The sequence below is a fragment of the Salmo salar genome, chromosome ssa09, assembly GCF_905237065.1.
Source record: "Salmo salar chromosome ssa09, Ssal_v3.1, whole genome shotgun sequence".
NCBI lineage: Eukaryota > Metazoa > Chordata > Actinopteri > Salmoniformes > Salmonidae > Salmo > Salmo salar.
The window spans coordinates 41,492,295-41,515,386 of record NC_059450.1 but is presented as its reverse complement, the minus strand read 5'-3'; the positions used below and the strand labels follow the sequence as shown (position 1 = coordinate 41,515,386).

The following is a 23,092-nucleotide window of genomic DNA, read 5'->3' as shown; positions in this document are numbered from 1 at the left end:
GTTAGCCCCGAGCAAGATGGTGTCGGGGCCTCAACGCTTTTTGAGTTAAGGCCATTTATCTGGGATTAAAGGTCAAAAACAAAAATAGAGCGCTAATTTGAACACTTCATGTCAAAGTACATGAACCTTCGGTGTCAGGAAAAAAACAACCAGACATTTATCTATCATAATTTAAGAGAAATCGTACAATGTACAATTGGTGATGCTCAAAGAAATTGTTTTTTTTCTTCAAAAAAGTTACAGATCCAGTTGCGGAATGTTCAGACGAATCTGTTAAGGTGGGTTTCGGAACTCTACGTGATTTCTGTGATTTTCTGTGATTTTCTGAAATAACACTCAATCATTCAACCCTCTGTAAATAAGTCAGTTCTTAACGTAAAGACTTAAAACTCAAAACTCTGTAATAGCGTACCCCAAGGAGGATTTGTGTTCACTTTCAACTTCCTGTGTCAACCCGGAAGTGCCTTAACCTGTTGGGTCTAGGGGGCAGCATTTGCACGTCTGGATAAAAAAAATGTACCCGATTTAATCTGGTTACTAATCCTACCCAGTAACTAGAATATGCATATACTTATTATATATGGATAGAAAACACTCTAAAGTTTCCAAAACTGTTTGAATGGTGTCTGTGAGTATAACAGAACTCATTTGGCAGGCAAAACCCTGAGACATTTTCTGACAGGAAGTGGATACCTGATGTGTTGTATTGACTTTAAACCTATCCCATTGAAAAACACAGGGGTTTAGGAATATTTTGGCACTTCCTATTGCTTCCACTAGATGTCACCAGCCTTTACAAAGTGTTTTGAGTCTTCTGGAGGGAGATCTGACCGAACAAGAGCCATGGAACGATGATGTCCCATTAGACACCTGGCGCGCGAGTTCATGTTGGGTACCCTCGTTCCAATACGTTATAAAAGAGTATGCATTCGTCCACCTTGAATATTATTCATGTTCTGGTTAAAAAGGCCCTAATGATTTATGCTATACAACGTTTGACATGTTTGAACGAACGTAAATATATTTTTTCCCCTCGTTCATGACGAGAAGTCCGGCTGGCTTACATCATGTGCTAACGAGACGGAGATTTTTGGACATAAATGATGAGCTTTTTTGAACAAAACTACATTCGTTATGGACCTGTGATACCTGGAAGTGACATCTGATGAAGAGAATCAAAGGTAATGGATTATTTACATAGTATTTTCGATTTTAGATCTCCCCAACATGACGTCTAGTCTGTATCGCAACGCGTATTTTTCTGGGCGCAGTGCTCAGATTATTGCAAAGTGTGATTTCCCAGTAAGGTTATTTTTAAATCTGGCAAGTTGATTGCGTTCAAGAGATGTAAATCTATAATTCTTTAAATGACAATATAATATTTTACCAATGTTTTCTAATTTTAATTATTTAATTTGTTACGCTGACTTGACTGCCGGTTATTGGAGGGAAACGATTTCCTCAACATCAATGCCATAGTAAAACGCTGTTTTTGGATATAAATATGAACTTGATAGAACTAAAAATGCATGCATTGTCTAACATAATGTCCTAGGAGTGTCATCTGATGGAGATTGTAAAAGGTTAGTGCATCATTTTAGCTGGTTTTATGGTTTTGGTGACCCTGTCTTTGACTTGACAAAACATTACACACAACTCTTGTAAATGTACTGTCCTAACATACTCTAAATGTATGCTTTCGCCGTAAAACCTTTTTGAAATCGTAAAACGTGGTTAGATTAAGGAGATGTTTATCTTTCAAATGGTGTAAAATAGTTGTATTTTTTAAAAATTTGAATTTTGCCATTTATTTGGATTCAAATTTGCCGCTCTTGAAATGCACCTGCTGTTGATGGAGTGCACCACGGGTGGCACGCTAGCGTCCCACCTAGCCCCAAGAGGTTAAATTGGGGTCATAGGGGCTGTTTTGAAGGGTTAAAAAGGTCACATCTTTGAAAACTTCATATGTGTGATTAGGCAACCCTCATGAACTGTAAATCAGTCATTTCTCCTTACAGATGTCAAAGAAAAAACTCTCACACACACACACACAAACACACACACACACACACACACACACACACACACACACACACACACACACACACACACACAGCAAGGATGGAGTGACACAGTGCGAGGCTTAAAGACACACAGAGCCTGCAATGGCATTACCATAATATCTAGACCATTTTTCATCTCACAGTTTACAATGACGTCTCTCCACATGGGAATACATTGCCAGCTCTCCTAAATTCAACCTGAAGCCTATGTGGGTTATGAAATCCTTATGAACCTGTCTTCGATGACAATTCATCAGGTCACTATGAGGTCTACCTGTGTTGATTTTAAGCTTCCTGGAGCAACCGGAAGTGATTAAATTCACCGTAAAGGTGTTTTGATATACCAAACCTGCAGTTTGTGAAAGTCACTGCATTCAACCCTGTGTAGATAGGTCAATTCTGAACGTAAAGACTTTAAACTCAGGATTCTGTAAAAGCCTACCCCAATGAGGATATGTGTTTACTTGTACCTTCCTGTGCCAAGCGGAAGTGCCTTAAATTGGGGCACAGGGGCTGTTTCGAAGGGTTAAAAAAGTCACATCTTTCCAAAACTTCATATGTGTGATTAGCCAACCCTCATGAACTGTAAATCAGTCATGTCACCCATCAAATTTCCAAGAAAAACTCACACACAAACACAGCAAGGACAGAGTGACACAGTGTGGGTCTTACAGACACACAGAGCCTGCAATAGTTACCTTTGTTCGAACTGTCAAAGAACCGTCAGACCTAGAACTCTGAAATGTTAGAAAGCTGTTCTAGAGCGCAAGTCGATAGTGCACGGTGAGTTGTGGCTCTAGAAGGTTCTCAGACCGAGAAACAGCCTTGTACATTTGCAATCCCGTGTGGCTCATTTGGTAGAGCATGGTGTTTGCAACGCCAGAGTTGTGGGTTCGATTCCCACGGGGGACCAGTACGGGGGAAAAAAATTATGAAATGTATGCTTTCACTACTGTAAGTCGCTCTGGATAAGAGTGTCTGCTAAATGATGTAAATGCAATAACTTCAAATCATTTTGACCATCACGAAAATGACGACATTTAGAAAAGTTCCAGAGTCGAAAGACTAGGTGCATTGAAACTGCCTCGGCCCGTAGAGATGGACCCTAATGTTTCTGTCCGATAGCTCATTCGAAGACCCCGTAGCAACGCCCGGAAAATGTGGATTTTCAGCACCAATTATGGTCGCTGCTCGGGCTGCTAATGACCTATTGAGCCGAAACTTGGGATTCGGGGTCGTCTCAGCTAGGCCTACACATCTTGTCAGAACTGGTCCCGCAACTAGAACGTAACTACATGTTTTATGTTTTTATTATGCTTTAAACAGAAGGTGCACTGAATTATGGGCCTGCTCTGAAATATGTGATAGTTGGCTTCTAAACGAGTTGGAAAAAGTGGGTGTGGTGTCAGTTTGTATCAGTTTAATGTCAGAATGATATCTTATTGTCTGATGGACAGTGACTTGCTGGTTGACTTTTGTCCATTTGCAATATGTTTAAACAGTGATAGACATCACCAAATTGACATTCTGAAATCAACACCAATGAGCAATGGAGAGGAACCAGAATCACTGCCCGGCCATCCCGAGTTCATCGGGCCAGTCAATTTTGCATTCCTGCAGTATTTTTGAGCATGTCAAATTCGTGATGGTAAATGCCCATTGAAACATATTGCAAATGGAATGCCATGCGCCTGGTGATTGGAACGGGTTACCAGGAGAACATTTTTAAAATGGTTTTTAATGCCTTTAGGGGGGTGCAAGGGGTCCACGGTTGGGTAGGGAGCACCCTCCACCCATGCCCATCCAATAGGGGCCGACCCTGGTCATTTTGGACATTTTTCAAAAAATCATTCAAAAATGACAGAGTCCCACTTCTCTCATGTCACCATCGAGCAATGGAAAGGAGCCAGTAGCACTGCCCGGCCATCCCGGGGGGAGAAAGTAGTCCTGGTTATTATAAAGTTGTAAATTGTAATTGCTTCATTGCTCATCATTGCTAGCAACTACATTAGCTACTTAGCCAGGCTAACTATTTTCTATGCATTAGCTTATTAGAGATAGCAGGTTTAAGTTGAGTTAGTGAGCGCTCTCGCTCAGTCCACCAATTTCATGGTTATTGCACCTTCCAGTGGTCACGTGTCCTTGCGAATTGACCGTCTATTTTAGCATAATAGAGCTGTATTGTGTAGTGGTGTATAGACTGTAGCTATATTCTGTGTTGACATACTAGAGCTATCCTATACTGAACTACCTTTTAGATGTAATAGGGGCTATTACATTCAGCATATGATTTTAAGTCCGATTTTTAAGCCTTATTTCGTGATGTTCATCATTGCGTACTTTAGTAACCTCATCTGATTAAGCCTTTAGACTGTATGCAATCTTGTAGTAATAATCACATATTGAATGTGTCCTATAATATGTTCCTGTACTATTCCTTGTAGAACCAAATCCTACAGGTGTTCATGAATTAAAGAACCCTAAAGAGTACCAGTGTGGTTAACGGTGGTGAGGTGACAAGCCAGTTAAGATAGCATCCATACTGCTCTAGCCGGCAGCCTTGTGGGGATTCAATATCCAACCCAGCAACCTTGCATAGCTATCAGAACACAGGTGTAAACCTGCCCTATTTTACAAGTACTGAAATTGTCTAAAAGGTACTACTAATATGTATTACTGCACTGTTGGAGCTAGGAACATATGCATTTCGCTACACCCGCGATAACATCTGCCAAGTATGTGTAGGATTTGATTTGGAGCGCTGAATCAATGCACCTTCCATCCAAACCACCTCCTGGAGCACTGAATCAAGACACTTCCTATCCCAAACTACCTCCTGGAGCACTGAATCAAGACACTTCCTATCCCAAACTACCTCCTGGAGTGCTGAATCAAGCCACTTCCTATCCCAAACTACCTCCTGGAGCACTGAATCAAGCAACTTCCTATCCCAAACCACCTCCTGGAGCGCTGAATCAAGACACTCCTATCCCAAACTACCTCCTAGAGAACTGAATCAAGCCACTACCTATCCCAAACTACCTGGTGGAGCGCTGAATCAAGCCACTTCCTATCCAAAACCACCTCCTGAAGCGCTGAATCAAGCCACTTCCTATCCCAAACTACCTGGTGGAGCGCTGAATCAAGCTACTTTCTATCCCAAACTACCTCCTGGGGCGCTGAATTAGCTTCTTTGGGATAGGGGGCAGTATTTTCACGGCCGGATAAAAAACGTACCCGATTTAATCTGGTTACTACTCCTGCCCAGAAACTAGAATATGCATATAATTAGTAGATTTGAATAGAAAACACTCTAAAGTTTCTAAAACTGTTTGAATGGTGTCTGTGAGTATAACAGAACTCATATGGCAGGCCAAAACCTGAGAAGAGTCCATACAGGAAGTGCCCTGTCTGACAATTTGTTGTCCTTCTTTTGCATCTCTATCGACATTACAGCATCTGTGCTGTAACGCGACACTTTCTAAGGCTTCCATTGGCTCTCTAAAGCCACCAGGAAGTGGAATGGGGTGTCTGCTGTCTCTGGGCATAGTACAGCAGCAGAGTTTGTAAGTGGTCAGCCTGGGGACAGTGAGACTGGAGATGCGCGTGCACGAGAACTCGCCATGTTTTTCTTTCAGTCTTTGAATGAATACAACGTCACCCGGTTGGAATATTATAGCTATTTTACGAGAAAAATAGCATAAAATTGATTTTAAACAGCGTTTGACATGCTTCTAAGTACGGTAATGGAATATTTTGAATTTTTTTGTCACGAAATGCGCTCGCGCGTTACCCTTCGGAAAGTCACCTGAACGCACAAACAAAACGGAGGTATTTGGATATAACTATGGATTATTTGGAACCAAAACAACATTTGTTGTTGGAGTAGAAGTCCTGGTAGTGCATTCTGACGAAGAACAGGAAAGGTAATCCAATTTTTCTAATAGTAATTCTGAGTTTAGGTGACTCCGAAGTTGGCGGATGTCAAAATAGCTAGCCGTGATGGCCGAGCTATGTACTCAGAATATTGCAAAATGTGCTTTCGCCGAAAAGCTATTTTAAAATCGGACATAGCGATTGCATAAAGGAGTTCTGTATTTTAGTTGGTTTTGTATTTCGCGCCGTGCGATGCCATTAGGCTGTTGGCTAGGGGTTCCGCAGGCGCTAGCGGAACGTCTGTCCTCAACAGGTTAAGACACTTCCTATCCCAAACTACCTCCTGTAGCACTGAATTAAGACACTTCCTATCCCAAACCACCTCCTGGAGCACTGAATCAAGCCACTTCCTATCCCAAACCACCAACTGGAGCGCTGAATCAAGACACTTCCTATCCCAAACTACCTCCTGGAGCACTGAATCAAGCAACTTCCTATCCCAAACTACCTCCTGGAGCGCTGAATCAAGCCACCTCCTATCCCAAACTACCTCCTAGAGCGCTGAATCAAGACACTTCCTATCCCAAACTACCTCCTAGAGCGCTGAATCAAGCCACTTCCTATCCCAAACTACCTCCTAGAGCACTGAATCAAGCCACTTCCTATCCCAAACTACCTCGTGGAGCGCTGAATCAAGCCACTTTCTATCCCAAACTTCCTCCTGGAGCGCTGAATCAAGCCACTTCCTATCCCAAACTACCTCCTGGAGCGCTGAATCAAGCCACCTCCTATCCCAAACCACCTCCCAGAGCGCTGAATCAAGCCACTTCCTATCCAAAACTACCTCCTGGAGCGCTGAATCAAGCCACTTCCTATCCCAAACTACCTCATGGAGCGCTGAATCAAGCCCCTTCCTATCCCAAACCACCTCCCAGAGTGCTGAATCAAGCCACTTCCTATCCCAAACTACCTCCTAGAGCACTGAATCAAGCCACTTCCTATCCCAAACCACCTCGCGGAGCGCTGAATCAAGCCACTTCCTATCCCAAACTTCCTCCTGGAGCGCTGAATCAAGCCACTTCCTATCCCAAACTACCTCCTGGAGCGCTGAATCAAGCCACCTCCTATCCCAAACCACCTCCCAGAGCGCTGAATCAAGCCACTTCCTATCCAAAACTACCTCCTGGAGCGCTGAATCAAGCCACTTCCTATCCCAAACTACCTCATGGAGCGCTGAATCAAGCCCCTTCCTATCCCAAACCACCTCCCAGAGTGCTGAATCAAGCCACTTCCTATCCCAAACTACCTCCTGCAGCACTGAATCAAGCCACCTCCCATCCAAACTACCTCCTGGAGCACTGAATCAAGCCACCTCCTATCGCAAACGACCTCCTGGAGCGCTGAATCAAGCCACCTCCTATCCCAAACGACCTCCTGGAGCACTGAATCAAGCCACCTCCTATCCCAAACGACCTCCTGGAGTGCTGAATCAAGCCACTTCCTAACCCGGATATGAAATAATGCCACGGAGATGTTTAGACTCTGAAAACTATCTGTCATACCCTGGAAATGTATGGTGTCTCACTGGAGATGGGAATGATTAGAAATAGAAGGGATGAGAGATGAAAATATGAGGACATAGGAGGACAAAGGAGGACATAGGAGGGAATAGGAGGACATAGGAGAGAATAAGAGGACATAGGAGGACCTAGGATGACATAAAAGGGCATAGGAGGGAATAGGAGGACATAGGAGAGAATAGGAGGACATAGGAGGGAATAGGAGGGAATAGGAGGACATGGGGGAATAGGAGGGAATAGGAGGACATGGGAGGGAATAGGAGGACATGGGAGGGAATAGGAAGGAATAGGAGGACATAGAAGAGAATAGGATGTAAAGGGAATGAGAGGGTATAGTGATGGATGGATGCTGTGTTAGGTGTGTGTGCATGCACGCATGAGCGCCTTCCTGCTTGCCTGCGTGCATGTGTGTGGCCATTCGTTGTATGAGTCAGGTAGAGATCTCCTACACACATTCACTCACTCAGTCCCTCACTCATGGCCTCCCTCGGTGCTGGGTGAGGTAGAGGAGGAGAGGGCGATACAATGGAGTTGTTTATCCATTCATGGGTGGAAGAGCTGTCTACTAGGTGGAAGAGCCGCCTAATAGGTGGAGGAGCTGTCTGCTGGGTGGAGGAGCTGTCTGCTGGGTGGAAGAGCTGTCTGCTGGGTGGAAGAGCTGTCTGCTGGGTGGAAGAGCTGTCTGCTGGGTGGAGGAGCTGTCTGCTGGGTGGAGGAGCTGTCTGCTGGGTGGAAGAGCCATCTGCTGGGTGGAAGAGCTGCCTACTAGGTGGAGGAGCTGTCTACTAGGTGGAGGAGCTGTCTGCTGAGTGGAAGAGCTGTCTGCTGAGTGGAAGAGCTGTCTGCTGGGTGGAGGAGCTGTCTGCTGGGTGGAAGAGCTGTCTGCTGGGTGGAGGAGCTGTCTGCTGGGTAGAAGAGCTGCCTACTAGGTGGAGGAGCTGTCTACTAGGTGGAGGAGCTGTCTGCTGGGTAGAAGAGCTGTCTACTAGGTGGAGGAGCTGTCTACTAGGTGGAGGAGCTGTCTGCTGAGTGGAAGAGCTGTCTGCTGAGTGGAAGAGCTGTCTGCTGGGTGGAGGAGCTGTCTGCTGGGTGGAAGAGCTGCCTACTAGATGGAGGAGCTGTCTACTAGGTGGAGGAGCTGTCTGCTGGGTAGAAGAGCTGTCTGCTAGGTGGAGGAGCTGCCTAATAGGTGGAGGAGCTGTCTGCTGGGTGGAGGAGCTGTCTGCTGGGTGGAGGAGCTGTCTACTGGGTGGAAGAGCTGTCTACTGGGTGGAGGAGCTGCCTACTGGGTGGAAGAGCTGCCTACTGGGTGGAAGAGCTGCCTACTGGGTGGAAGAACTGCCTAATTGGTAGAGGAGCTGTCTGCTGGGTAGAGGAGCTGTCTACTAGGTGGAGGAGCTGCCTACTAGGTGGAGGAGCTGTCTGCTGAGTGGAGGAGCTGTCTGCTGAGTGGAGGAGCTGCCTAATAGGTGGAGGAGCTGTCTGCTGGGTGGAGGAGCTGTCTGCTGGGTGGAGGAGCTGCCTACTAGGTGGAGGAGCTGTCTGCTGAGTGGAAGAGCTGTCTGCTGAGTGGAAGAGCTGTCTGCTGGGTGGAGGAGCTGTCTGCTCGGTGGAGGAGCTGTCTGCTGGCTGGAGGAGCTGTCTGCTCGGTGGAGGAGCTGTCTGCTCGGTGGAAGAGCTGCCTACTGTGTGGAGGAGCTGTCTGTTGGGTGGAGGAGCTGTCTGCTGGTTGGAGGAGCTGCCTACTGGGTGGAAGAGCTGATGATAGACTACCTGCTCTGGGGAGCGAAATGACTTGACCTTCCTGTGTGTGTGTGTGTGTGTGTGTGTGTGTGTGTGTGTGTGTGTGTGTGTGTGTGTGTGTGTGTGTGTGTGTGTGTGTGTGTGTGTTTCAGTAATAGGGTATTTTTGACTTTTTCCGTAGACAATCAGGGTGATGTCTCTCCGGGGAGTAACTGTGAAAGAACCGACACTCAGAGAGGGACAGAGGAGGAGATCCCTGAATGGGTTTTTATTGATGGGTATAACCTCCCAGTTTGTACCTGCATACTCATATACACATGAATGCCCACATGTACACACACACACACATACACACACACACACACACAAGCAAACACACACACACACACACACACACACACACACACACACACACACACACACACACACACACACACACACACACACACACACACACACACACACACACACACACACACACACACACACACACACACACACCTTCCCTTAGATTATTTTCCCTATTTAGTATTCATAAGGGGCAACAAGGGATGCTGACAAGCCATTGGCTGTTTTTACAAGGTAAGGTCATCAGACGAATAGGATGGGACAAATCTGTCAACTCATATTCAAATTGATTAAATATGTGTTTTCTACAGAAATACAAGTATTGGACAAGTCAATGTAGTCAACAAATCTCGCGACAGACTGATAGTTAAAAAACAAAATGCTGTCCTCATGTTGTGTCTCTGAGCACGCAGGCGCATTTCCTTGCCATTCTCTCACAGTGGAGCGGGATGCAACTGACAACCATATCAGAACCACAATGGCACCTTTTAAGCTGTTTAGGTAGTGTAGTAGTGACATGTGAAGGGAATGTGAGAGTGTGTCTAAGAGGGAGTCACAGAAGAGACACATCTGAAAAACGTCATGACAACAACACTGAGAGGGGAAAACTGCCAAAACAACATTGACGAGATTTCTTGAGCTAAGGGGGAGGAGGGAAGGAGGGAGAGAGGAATAGGATAAGAGAGAGGGAGCAGGAAAGAGAGATACAGTTTGTTTCCCTTCCAACTTAGCTTTGACTAAGAGATGTGCCACACATGTAGACACACACACACACACACACACACACACACACACACACACACACACACACACACACACACACACACACACACACACAACAGTGCCTGCCAAGAGGCCTTTCCCCCAATAACACAACGTCAACAGGAAGCAATAAGAATGAGAGAAAGAGAAAGGGAGAGACAGAGCGAGAGTTAGAGAGAGACAGAGACAGAGGGACAGAGACAGAGGGACAGAGACATAGGGACAGAGACAGAGAGCGAGACAGAGAGCGAGACAGAGACAGAGAGACAGAGAGACAGAGACAGAGACAGAGAGAGAGACAGAGACAGAGCGAGAGTTAGAGAGACAGAGACAGAGAGTTAGAGAGAGACAGAGCGAGAGTTAGAGAGAGACAGAGACAGAGAATTAGAGAGAGACAGAGACAGAGAATTAGAGAGAGACAGAGACAGAGAGAGAGAGAGAGAGAGAGACAGAGACAGCGACAGAGAGTTAGAGAGAGACAGATACAGAGAATTAGAGAGAGACAGAGACAGAGAGAGAGAGAGAGAGAGAGACAGAGACAGCGCGAGAGTTAGAGAGAGACAGAGACAGAGACAGAGAGAGAGAGTTAGGAGAGAGAAAAGGACCTTGTTCCTGAATGCAGTTTGAGAGCCTGTGGGAAACACACTCCTGATATCAATTAACGACCCGCCAGCTGTATTACTGTTTCAGAGACACACACACACACACCACCCTAAAATTACAGTGCAGAAATAGACTGCAGACACATACACACACATACACACATAGTGATTTGGAGGAGAGGTGCTGAGTCGGACATGGTCAGTGAACCGTACAGGGACAGGGTCAACATTTGTCTCAGGGTAACGCCCTTTACCCCTTGACCCCACGCCTCCATCGGAGAATAGCCCAGGACATTCATACACATAGGCTCGTACTAGTGTCTGACAGAGGAGGTTCAGTAAAACATGTCTGACTTCAATTGGCTAAGCTTTAGCTCAGCAGGCGACTACAGTATTGTAGTATTGCTGTTGAATGAACCGACTAAGACTTCAATAGATGGTCAACATCACAAAGTGGAGCAGAGAACAGAGAGAGGAGCAGTGAACAGAGTGAAGAACAGAGAACATAGAGAGGAACAGAGAACAGAGAGAGGAGCTTGGAGAACATAGAGAGGAGCAGAGAACAGAGAGAGGAGCAGAGAACAGAGAGGGGAGAAAGAGAACAGAGAGAGGAGTAGAGAACATAGAGAGGAACAGAGAACATAGAGAGGAACAGAGAACAGAGAGAGGAGCAGAGAACATAGAGAGGAGTAGAGAACAGAGGAGCAGAGAACAGAGAGAGGAGCAGAGAACAGAGAGGAACAGAGAACAGAGACATGAGAAAGAGAACAGAGAGAGGAACAGAACAGAGAGAGAGGAGAAAGAGAGAACCTGAGATTACCTTCATAAACCAAAAAGAAAGAGTCCCCAGTGCACTCCCACTACTAATGAGAAAACATTTAGGAGAGAGAGAGAGCGAGAGAAAGAAAGAGCTGTGATGACATGCAGATGTTCTCTTTTCCTTGCTCTAAGAGCGGGTGGTGGGGGGCTTATCTTTGCCCTGAACTTCCTGTTTCCTGGGAGCCAGCAGCCAATCAGGGGCCAGGGATTTCAGGGGTGGGGTAAGTGTGTTCTATATAGGCTAGGCTCAACCCCCACAAGGGGCCATGGACACATATAGAGAGGAGAAACAGAGAGAGAGAGAGAGAGAGAGAGAGAGAGAGAGAGAGAGAGAGAGAGAGAGAGAGAGAGAGAGAGAGAGAGAGAGAGAGAGAGAGAGAGAGAGAGAGAGAGAGAAGGGAGCTAGAAAAAATAGTTAAAACAGAGAGATGAAGGTTGGGGAGAAAGAGTAGAGAGAAAAGAGAGAGCGAAAGAGGGGAAGGAGAAAGAGAAGAGAGGAGGTTAGAGATAATTGAAAAAGAGAGTGGAAGCCTACACTCCCTGGAGACAGAGACAGTCATACACTATCTAGCTGGCAATTTTGCTTGTCTACCCAGTCAGGTAGTCACTAAATGGCCATGCTGGGAAGGATTACAAGTGGCGATATCATCAGAACTATGAGTATCAAGTACATCAGCTTGGTATTTTTTCTAGCATCAGGTTTCGAGTAAGAGGCTAGAGTTGTGGTTTGAATTCCATGTGTTGCTGGAACACGGCTATGACTGTGATTGTGATATGCAGTCATCTCGCTGAAATATTTTAGGATGAATGAACTAAACTGTAAGTCGTTCTGGATAAGAGCGTCTGCTAAATTACTACAATGTAAATGTAAAACATATAGTTCTGTTCATTTCAGCATGACCATATAGTTACGCCCCTTTTGAATCCCTGTGATATTCTCCTGGATGAATAACACTATCAGACAGTCCCAGACACCTGATTGTGGAATACTAGTTTTCCAGACTTGGGACTCTGCGCTCACATTTACCTGGGTAGCATTGGGATTTTTTTTTTACTTGATGAAAACTGTGGTGGAAAACAGTGCTCAGCTTCTGAGACCCCTTCAGAAGAGAGGACAACACATTGGCAGACACACACGCAAATACACACACTGAAACATACATACATACACGTCGTACACGTGCACAAATGCACATGCTCACACACAAGCAAACACACACGCACACAGTTCCTCTCAGTCTGCCCACACCTCCAGAATATCTGTTGCTCTGATTGGATACATACGGACGAACTGCAGAATGCCTGAATTCCTGAGTGAGGCAGCTTTGTCTCGCTAAAATGCGAATGTTCTTGTGGAGGGGAATGCGAATGTTCTTGTGGAGGGGAATGCGAATGTTCGTGTGTGTGTGTGTGTGGTGTGTGTGTGTGTGTGTGTGTGTGTGTGTGTGTGTGTGTGTCCTTCAGCACACCAATGGTTATTTCATAATGCACATATTAATATCACACAGAGCCTCTGGTCACACACTCTGGTCCCCCTACACACATGCACACGCGCATGCCACACACACACACGGGCACACACACACACACACACACACACACACACACACACACACACACACACACACACACACACACACACACACACACACACACACACACACACACACACACACACAGAGGCAGTGATCAGAGCAGGGCTATTCCTGTCTCTGTAGTTACTAGGGAGAGACTCTGCAAAGATCAGAAATGCCTCCATTTACAGTAGTGACATGACATGAAATATTACAGTAGATGAAATACTAGATGAAATATTACAGTAGATGAAATACTAGATGAAATGTTACCATAGATGAAATACTAGATGAAATATCACAGTAGATGAAATACTAGATGAAATATTACAGTAGATGAAATACTAGATGAAATACTAGATGAAATATTACAGTAGATGAAATACTAGATGAAATACTTGTCACGTCCTGGCCAGTATAAGGGTTAATTGTAATTGTAGTTTGGTCAGGACGTGGCAGAGGGTATTTGTTTTATGTGGTTCAGGGTGGTGTTTTGGTAAAAGGGCGTTTGATTTAGTATTTCCGGGTTTTTGGTTTATGGTCTATGTTTATGTATTTCTATGTGGAGTCTAGTGAGTGTGTTTCTATGGTTGATTAATTGGGGTTGGGACTCTCAATTGAAGGCAGGTGTTTTCTCTTTGCCTTTGATTGAGAGTCCCATATATTAGGGTGTGTTTGTCATTTGTGGGAGATTGTTTCTTGTTTAGCGTGTGTGAGCCTAACAGGACTGTCTAGTAGATCGCGAGTACGTTGTTTATTATTTTGTGTTCACTTTTGAGTTAATAAAACTTCAAGATGAACATTCATCATTCTGCTGCATATTGGTCCTCCTTTTCCAACGATGATTTCGCCATATCGTCTGCCGACGACGAAATCCCTGACAATACTACAGTAGATGAAATACTAGATGAAATATTACAGTAGATGAAATACTAGATGAAATATTACAATAGATGAAATACTAGATTAAATATTACAATAGATGAAAAACTAGATGAATTTAGAAAAAACATTTTATTTCACCTTTATTAAACCAGGTAGGCTAGTTGAGAACAAGTTCTCATTTACAACTGCGACCTGGCCAAGATAAAGCAAAGCAGTGCGACAAAAACAACAACACAGAGTTACACATGGGATTAACAAACGTACAGTCAATAACACGATAGAAAAATCTATGTACAGTGTGTACAAATGTAGTAAGTTTAGGGAGGTAAGGCAATAAATAGGCCATAGTGTCAAAAATAATTACAATTCAGCATTAACACTGGAGTGATAGTTGTGCAGATGATGATGTGCAAGTAGAAATACTGGGGCGCAAAAGAGTAAAAATAAATGAAAACAATATGGTGATGAGGTAGGTAGTAGATTGGATGGGCTATTTACAGATTGGCTGTGTACAAGTGCAGCGATCGGTAAGCTGCTTTGACAGCTGGTGCTTAAAGCTAGTGAGGGAGATATGAGTCTCCAGCTTCAGAGATTTTTGCAGTTCGTTCCAGTCATTGGCAGCAGAGAACTGGAAGGAAAGGCGACCAAAGGAGGAATTGGCTTTGGGGATGACCAGTGCAATATACCTGCTGGAGCGCATGCTACGTGTGGGTGCTGCTATGGTGACCAGTGAGCTGAGATAAGGCGGGGCTTTACCTAGCAAAGACTTATAGATGACCTGGAGCCAGTGGGTCTGGTGACGAATATGTACCGAGGGCCAGCCAACGAGAGCATACAGGTCGCAGTGGTAGGTAATATATGGGGCTTTGGTGACAAAACGGATGGCACTGTGATAGACTGCATCCAATTTGCTGAGTAGAGTGTTGGAGGCTATTTTGTAAATGACATCGCCGAAGTCGAGGATCGGTAGGATAGTCAGTTTTAGGAGGGTATGTTTGGCAGCATGAGTGAAGGATGCTTTGTTGCGAAATAGGAAACCGATTCTAGATTTAATTTTGGATTGGAGATCCAAAATGTGAGTCTGGAAGGAGAGTTTACAGTTTAACCAGACACCGAGGTATTTGTAGTTGTCCACATTTTCTAAGTCAGAACCGTCCAGAGTAGTGATGCTTGTCGGGTGGGCGAGTGCGGGCAGCAAATTGGTTGAAGAGCACGCATTTAGTTTTACTAGCATTTAAGAGCAGTTGGAGGCCACGGAAGGAGTGTTGTATGGCATTGAAGCTCGTTTGGAGGTTTGTTAACACAGTGTCCAGAGAAGGGCCAGATGTATGCGGAATGGTGTCGTCTGAAATAGTACAATAGATGAAATAATAGATTAAATATTACAATAGATGAAATACAAGATGAAATATAACAGTAGATGAAATACTAGATGAACTATTACAATAGATGAAATACTACATGAATTATTATAATAGATGAAATACTAGATGAAATATTACAATAGATGAAATACTCTATGAAATATTACAATAGATGAAATACTCTATGAAATATTACAATAGATGAAATACTCTATGAAATATTACAATACATGAAATACTCTATGAAATGTTACAATAGATTCATTACTAGTTGAAATGTTACAATAGATTAAATTGTAGTTGATATGTCTGAGTTGGGAACCACTGACATCTAAACTGCGATCACCGACAGCATCTGTTTTGTATGGCTTTGTGTTGGGCTATTGTATGGTGTATGGTGAATGGTGTTTGTGTATGGTGAGGGGTGTGTACCAGTACTAAGCCCAGATAAACAGACACAGAATTAGTCTTGTCTCACCCCGGTTTACAGACGTATGTTAGTTAACCACAGTGAGCTACATTCATAAAGACCGAGAATGGTTATCAATGGCTTGTTGGCTGCAGGGATGGATCCACATGGCTCTGACTGTGGCTACCGCATCTTCCCTCCCCTCTCTCTCTCTCTCTCTCTCTCTCTCTCTCTCTCTCTCTCTCTCTCTCTCTTTCGCTCTCTCTCTCGACTCCTTCCATTTATTTTGCTCTCTCTTTTCACTCTTTCCGTGGTCTTAGTTGAAAGCTTGTTACAGTCTCTCTCCTTTTCCTTTCATCCTCTCCCTCCATTCTCTCTCTACCTCTCTCTCTCCATTCTCTATCTCTCCATTCTCTATCTATCTATCTGTCTGTCTGTCTGTCTGTCTGTCTGTCTGTCTGTCTGTCTGTCTGTCTGTCTGTCTGTCTGTCTGTCTGTCTGTCTGTCTGTCTGTCTGTCTGTCTGTCTGTCTGTCTGTCTGTCTGTCTGTCTGTCTGTCTGTCTGTCTGTCTGTCTGTCTGTCTGTCTGTCTGTCTGTCTCTGTGTGTGTGTGTGCTCTAGTCTGGTCTAAGGTTGGCAGGCTGTATAGATAAGTTGAGCCAGTAGTTTACTAGGCTCTGAGGGAAAATGTTCTACAGAGCGACTCAAACACTGACCTTGAACACTACAACACACAGACTCTCCCCAGCTACCAGGAACATGAGAGAAGGACAGCAACAGACTCTCCCCAGCTACCAGGAACATGAGAGAAGGACAGCAACAGACTCTCCCCAGCTACCAGGAACATGAGAGAAGGACAGCAACAGACTCTCCCCAGCCACCAGGAACATGAGAGAAGGAAAGCAACAGACTCTCCCCAGCTACCAGGAACATGAGAGAAGGACAGCAACAGACTCTCCCCAGCTACCAGGAACATGAGAGAAGGACAGCAACAGACTCTCCCCAGCTACCAGGAACATAAGAGAAGGAAAGCAACAGACACTCCCCAGCCACCAGGAACATGAGAGAAGGAAAGCAACAGACACTCCCCAGCTACCAGGAACATGAGAGAAGGACAGCAACAGACTCTCCCCAGCTACCAGGAACATGAGAGGACAGAGAGAGAAAAAGAAAAGGGAGAGAGACAAAGTACGAGCGAGCGAGAAAGAGGGAACGAGAATGAGAGGGAATTGGAAGGGGTGACAGCGATAAAAAGAGATAGAAGGGAGGCAAAGGAGGGTGGATATCGATAGAAAGAAAAAAGATAGAGGGAAAGAAGAGGAAAATACTCTTTAGAGCATTGTCTCAGACACACTTCACACAGCGTCACACAGTGAAACCTGTTAGCTTGGGGTGTGTACCCTGTTAGGTTGGATTGTGTAACCTGTTAGCTTGGGGTGTGTACCCTGTTAGGTTGGATTGTGTAACCTGTTAGCTTGGTGTGTGTAACCTGTTAGCTTGGGGTGTGTAACCTGTTAGCTTGGGGTATGTACCAGGAACTGGTTCAGGGAACAGAAAACCGGACACGGAACCTGCAACGAAAGTGATCCATAATGTTCCAGATAAGAACCGTTAATTTAAAAGCCTGGGAAGCGGTTAATAATGTTGTTTTACATTCCAGGCTTTTTTTCTAGTCCCACAATAACAACACACGTTACCATAGGTTATAGTAATGACATTACCATAGGCTACTTTACAAATGTTACCATAGGCTACTGTACTGATGTTACCATTGGCTACTGTGCCATCGTTGCCATAGGCTACGGTCCTGACGCATTACCATAGGTTACTGTACTGACATTACCATAGAATACTGTACTGATGTTTCCATAGGTTACTGTATTGACGTTACCGTTGGCTACTGTACTGATGTTACCATTGGCAACTGTACTGTAGTTATCGTTGGCTACTGTACTAATGTTACCATTGGCTACTGTACTGTAGTTACCATTGGTTACTGTACTCTAGTTACCGTAGGCTACTGTACTGACGTTACCATTGGCTACTGTTCTAATGTTACCATAGGTTACTGTACTGACGTTACCATTGGCTACTGTACTGACGTTACCATTGGCTACTGTTCTAATGTTACCATAGGCTACTGTACTGACGTTACCATTGGCTACTGTACTGACGTTACCATAGTCTACTGTTCTAATGTTACCATAGGCTACTGTACTGACGTTACCATTGGCTACTTTTCTAATGTTACCATAGGTTACTGTACTGACGTTACCATTGGCTACTGTACTGACGTTACCATAGTCTACTGTTCTAATGTTACCATAGGCTACTGTACTGACGTTACCATTGGCTACTGTACTGACGTTACCATTGGCTACTGTTCTAATGTTACCATAGGTTACTGTACTAACGTTACCATTGGCTACTGTACTGACGTTACCCTTGGCTACTGCACTGATATCACCATTGGCTACTGTTCTAATGTTACCATAGGTTACTGTACTGACGTTACCATTGGCTACTGTTCTAATGTTACCATAGGTTACTGTACTGACGTTACCATTGGCTACTGTACTGACGTTACCATTGGCTACTGTGCTGACGTTACCCTTGGCTACTGCACTGATATTACCATTGGCCACTGTTCTGACATTACCATAGGATACTGTACTGACGTTACCATAGGTTACAGTATTGACGTTACCATAGGCTACTTTACTAACGTTACCATAGGCTACTGTGCTGACGTTACCATTGGCCACTGTTCTGACATTACCATAGGCTATTGTACTGACGTTACCATAGGTTACAGTATTGACGTTACCATAGGCTACTTTACTAACGTTACCATAGGCTACTGTGCTGACGTTACCATTGGCTACTGTTCTGACATTACCATAGGCTATTGTACTGACGTTACCATAGGTTACAGTATTGACGTTACCATAGGCTACTTTACTAACGTTACCATAGGCTACTGTGCTGACGTTACCATTGGCTACTGTACCGACGTTACCATAGGCTACTCTACTGACGCGTTACCACTGGCTACTGTACTGACTTTACCATAGGCTATTGTACTGTAGTTACTGTAGGCTACTATACTGACTTTACCATTGGCTATTGTACTGTAGTTACTGTAGGCTACTGTACTGACTTTACCATAGGCTATTGTACTGTAGTTACCGTAGGCTAATGTACTGACTTTACCATAGGCTACCGTACTGATGTTACCACAGGCTATTGTTCTGACGTTACCATAGGTTACTTTACAATTGTTACCATAGGCTACTGTACTGACTTTACCATAGGTTACTGCACTGAATTTACCATAGGCTACTGTACTGACTTCACCATAGGCTACTGTACTGACGTTACCATAGGATACTGTTCTGATGTTACAATTGGCTACTTTACTAACATTAACATAGGCTACTGTACTGACGTTGCCATTGGCTACTGTACTGATGTTGCCATTGGCTACTGTACTGACGTTACCATAGGTTACTGTACTGACGTTACCATAGGCTACTGTACTGACGTTGCCATTGGCTACTGTACTGACGTTGCCATTGGCTACTGTACTGACGTTGCCATTGGCTACTGTACTGACGTAACTATAGACTTTTGTACTGACGTTACCATAGGCTACTGTACTGACTTTACCATTGGCTACTGTACTGACGTTACAAGCTTGATTCAGAAGATAGTGAGAGATTTTTAATTAGCTAGAGAAGAATGCATTAACTTTGTCAATGCTAGTTAAGGATAGTATATGCCCAGTTATCACATTTCACATTCGATTTAATTACTACAAAAAGTTAAGACATGTTTTTAATTCTGGTTCTACTCTGCACACACAAGCTTGTTAGCTAGCTAGTTCAAAGGACCTTCAATGTTCCTCCATAGAGTAATTCTGTGAAACTTATTCAGATAATGGATGTCATAAAAAGATGTCCAGCGCTTCAAGCCTCCTCCTCAACCCTCCTTCACTTTCGCCCCACCCGCAAAATGTCAGTCACATCTTGCTCCATAGGCTACAATTGTCTGCCCATCACACATGTAAACAACTAGCTTGCCTGCTCTATCTGCAATGATTGGTGAAGTCATTGAATGAGCTAAATGTGAAAAACAGTTGATTTCACAGGATAAAAAAGGAACAGAAAGGAACGATATAAATCAGTACTTTTTGGGGGTTCGAACCGGTTCAGAACTTTATTTTGCTGGTCAGAACAGTGGAACAGAACGGAAAAAGTAGTGTTTCTGTTCAGAATGAAAATACTTTCATTTCCAACCCCTGCTGTGTAACCTGTTAGCCTGGTGTGTGTGTAACCTGTTAGCCTTGTGTGTGTAACCTGTTATCTTGTGTGTGTAACCTGTTAGCTTGGAGTGCTGTTATCTTGGTGTGTGTAACCTGTTAGCCTTCTGTGTGTAACCTGTTATCTTGTGTGTGTAACCTGTTAGCTTGGAGTGCTATTATCTTGGTGTGTGTAACCTGTTAGCTTGGTGTGTGTAACCTGTTAGCTTGGTGAGTGTAACTTGGTAGTTTGGTGTGTCTAACCTGTTAGCTTGGTGTGTGTAACCTGTTAGCTTGGTGTGTTTAACATGTTAGCCTGGTGTGTGTAACCTGTTAGCCTGGTGTGTGACACCTGTTAGCTTTGTGTGTGTTACCTGTTAGCTTTGTGTGTGTTATCTGTTAGCATGGTGTGTGTAACCTGTTAGCATGGTGTGTGTAACCTGTTAGCTTGGTGTGTGTAACCTGGTAGCTTGGTGTGTGTAACCTGGTAGCTTGGTGTGTGTAACTTGTTAGCTTGGTGTGTGTAACTTGGTAGCTTGGTGTGTGTAACCTGGTAGCTTGGTGTGTGTAACCTGGTAGCTTGGTGTGTGTAAACTGTTAGCTTGGTGTGTGTAACCTGTTAGCTTGGTGTGTGTAACCTGTTAGCTTGCTGTGTGTAACCTGTTAGCCTGGTGTGTGTAACCTGTTAGCTTTGTGTGTGTAACCTGTTCGTTTGGTCTCTGCGAAAACCTGTTAGCTCGGTGTGTGTACGCTGTTAGCTTGGTGTGTGTAACATGTTCGCTTAGTGTGTTAAACTAATAGCTTGGTGTGTGTACCCTGTTAGCTTGGTGTGTGTAACCTGTTACCTTGTTGTGTGTACCATATTAGCTTGGTGTGTAATCTATTTGTTTGGTCTCTGCAAAACCTGTTAGCTTGCTATGTGTAACCTGTTAGCATGGTGTGGGTACCGTTTGCTTTGTGTGTGTAACCTGTTAGCTTGGTGTGTGTAACCTGTTAGGTTGGTGTGTTTAACCTGTTAGGTTGGTGTGTTTAACATGTTTGCTTGGAGTATTTAACCTGTTTGCTTGGAGTATTTAACCTGTTAGCTTGGTGTGTGTAACCTGTTTGCTTGGAGTATTTAACCTGTTAGCTTGGTGTGTGTAACCTTTTAGCATGGTGTGTGTAACCTGTTAGGTTGGTGTGTTTAACATGTTAGCTTGGTGTGTGTAACCTGTTACCATGGTGTGGGTACCCTGTTTGCTTGGTGTTTGTAACGTGTTTGCTTGGTGTGTGTAACCTGTTCTCTTGGTGTTGTGTAACCTGTTATCTTGGTGTGTTAAACTATTAGTTTGGTTTGTGACCTGTTCTCTTGGTTTGTGTAACCTGTTCTTTTGGTGTGTGTGTACCCTGTTAGCTTGGTGTGTGTAACCTGTTCTCTTGGTGTGTTAATTAGCTTGGTGTGTGTAACCTGTTCTCTTGGTGTGTGTGTACCCTGTTAGCTTGGTGTGTGTACTGTCGACTACCATACGTACCCCCTCACAGGGACAAGAGCGAGACCTGTTCACACACACACACACACACACACACACACACACACACACACACACACACACACACACACACACACACACACACACACACACACACACACACACACAGGACTCCTCACACTGAGAAGAACAAGTCAGAGCTCACAGATTAGATAAAACGTATATTAACCTTTAAATCCTGCTTCTCTCCCGCTCCTGATACACTCCTTCTTTCACTCCTTCCTTCCTTTCCTTCTTCCTCCCTTCTTCCTCCTCCCTTCTTCCTCCAAAAGGTTTAAATCCCAGCGTTTAATCGCTCCATTCCATTCAGAATCAGTGTTACAGCAGAGACCACAGAGAGACAACCACACTCATTTCAGTTCCTCTCTTCTTTTCCTCTCTTCTGTTCCTCTCTCTCTCTCTCTCTCTCTTACTCTCTCTCTCTCTCACTCTCTCTTTCTCTCTCACTCTCTCTCTCTCTCTGTGCTGAAGCGGAGGAGGCAGTCAAACAGACTCTCTGGGTCCTAGTGTTTCCTGGGTTGACTGAGAGAATGTCATTGTTCCTTGTCGCCTTGCTACACACGCAGTCACACACACACACACACACACACACACACACACACACACACACACACACACACACACACACACACACACACACACACACACACACACTAGTCATAGTCACACAGAACAAAGTGAGCTTAAGTCTCGATGTCATTTTTTCTCCACCAATCAGAAAAGCCATTAGTGATGTGACAGCCATAATTGAAACGTAACGTTTCCAGACTGAGAAAGAGACACGCCTTACAGGAAAAATACTTAAGAGCACAAGAAAAATGTGTTATACGTGTGCAGGATTTTAGAATGAGGACGTAAAAAAATAGAGGAAAAAGAGGTGATGAGAGGAAAAAAAAAAGAAAAAAAAATTGATTATCAGACTGTTCTTGTCTCATGTTCTCATCTTCTATGACGTGAAAGTTTCTTATTACCGCTATACAGCATGTCCCCATTATATCTCAGCATCGTCTCATCTCTCTCATGTTAAAGACATTTATAGCCACATAGCCTCATCTCTGATTTAACTGTACATGATCATAAAGAATGTTCAAGATTATCACTACGGAATTTCATTATCACCATTCTGAATATGGGGAATGATCAAGTGCAAGATCACGTGAGTGTGTGTGTGTGTGTGTGTGTGTGTGTGTGTGTATGTGTGTGTGTGTGTGTGTGTGTGTGTGTGTGTGTGTGTGTGT

General features: G+C 44.3%; 1 protein-coding gene across 1 annotated transcript in view; it reads right to left on the bottom strand.

The window, feature by feature from the left end:
- LOC106611366 (forkhead box protein N3) overlaps positions 1 to 22,268 on the bottom strand; it is a 215,342-nt gene extending 193,074 nt beyond the window's left edge. The window contains exon 1 of the mRNA XM_045723679.1: positions 22,024 to 22,268. The gene's annotated coding sequence lies outside the window, so the exon portion shown is untranslated. The remainder of the gene's footprint in view (positions 1 to 22,023) is intronic.
- Positions 22,269 to 23,092: the final 824 nt, after the last annotated feature.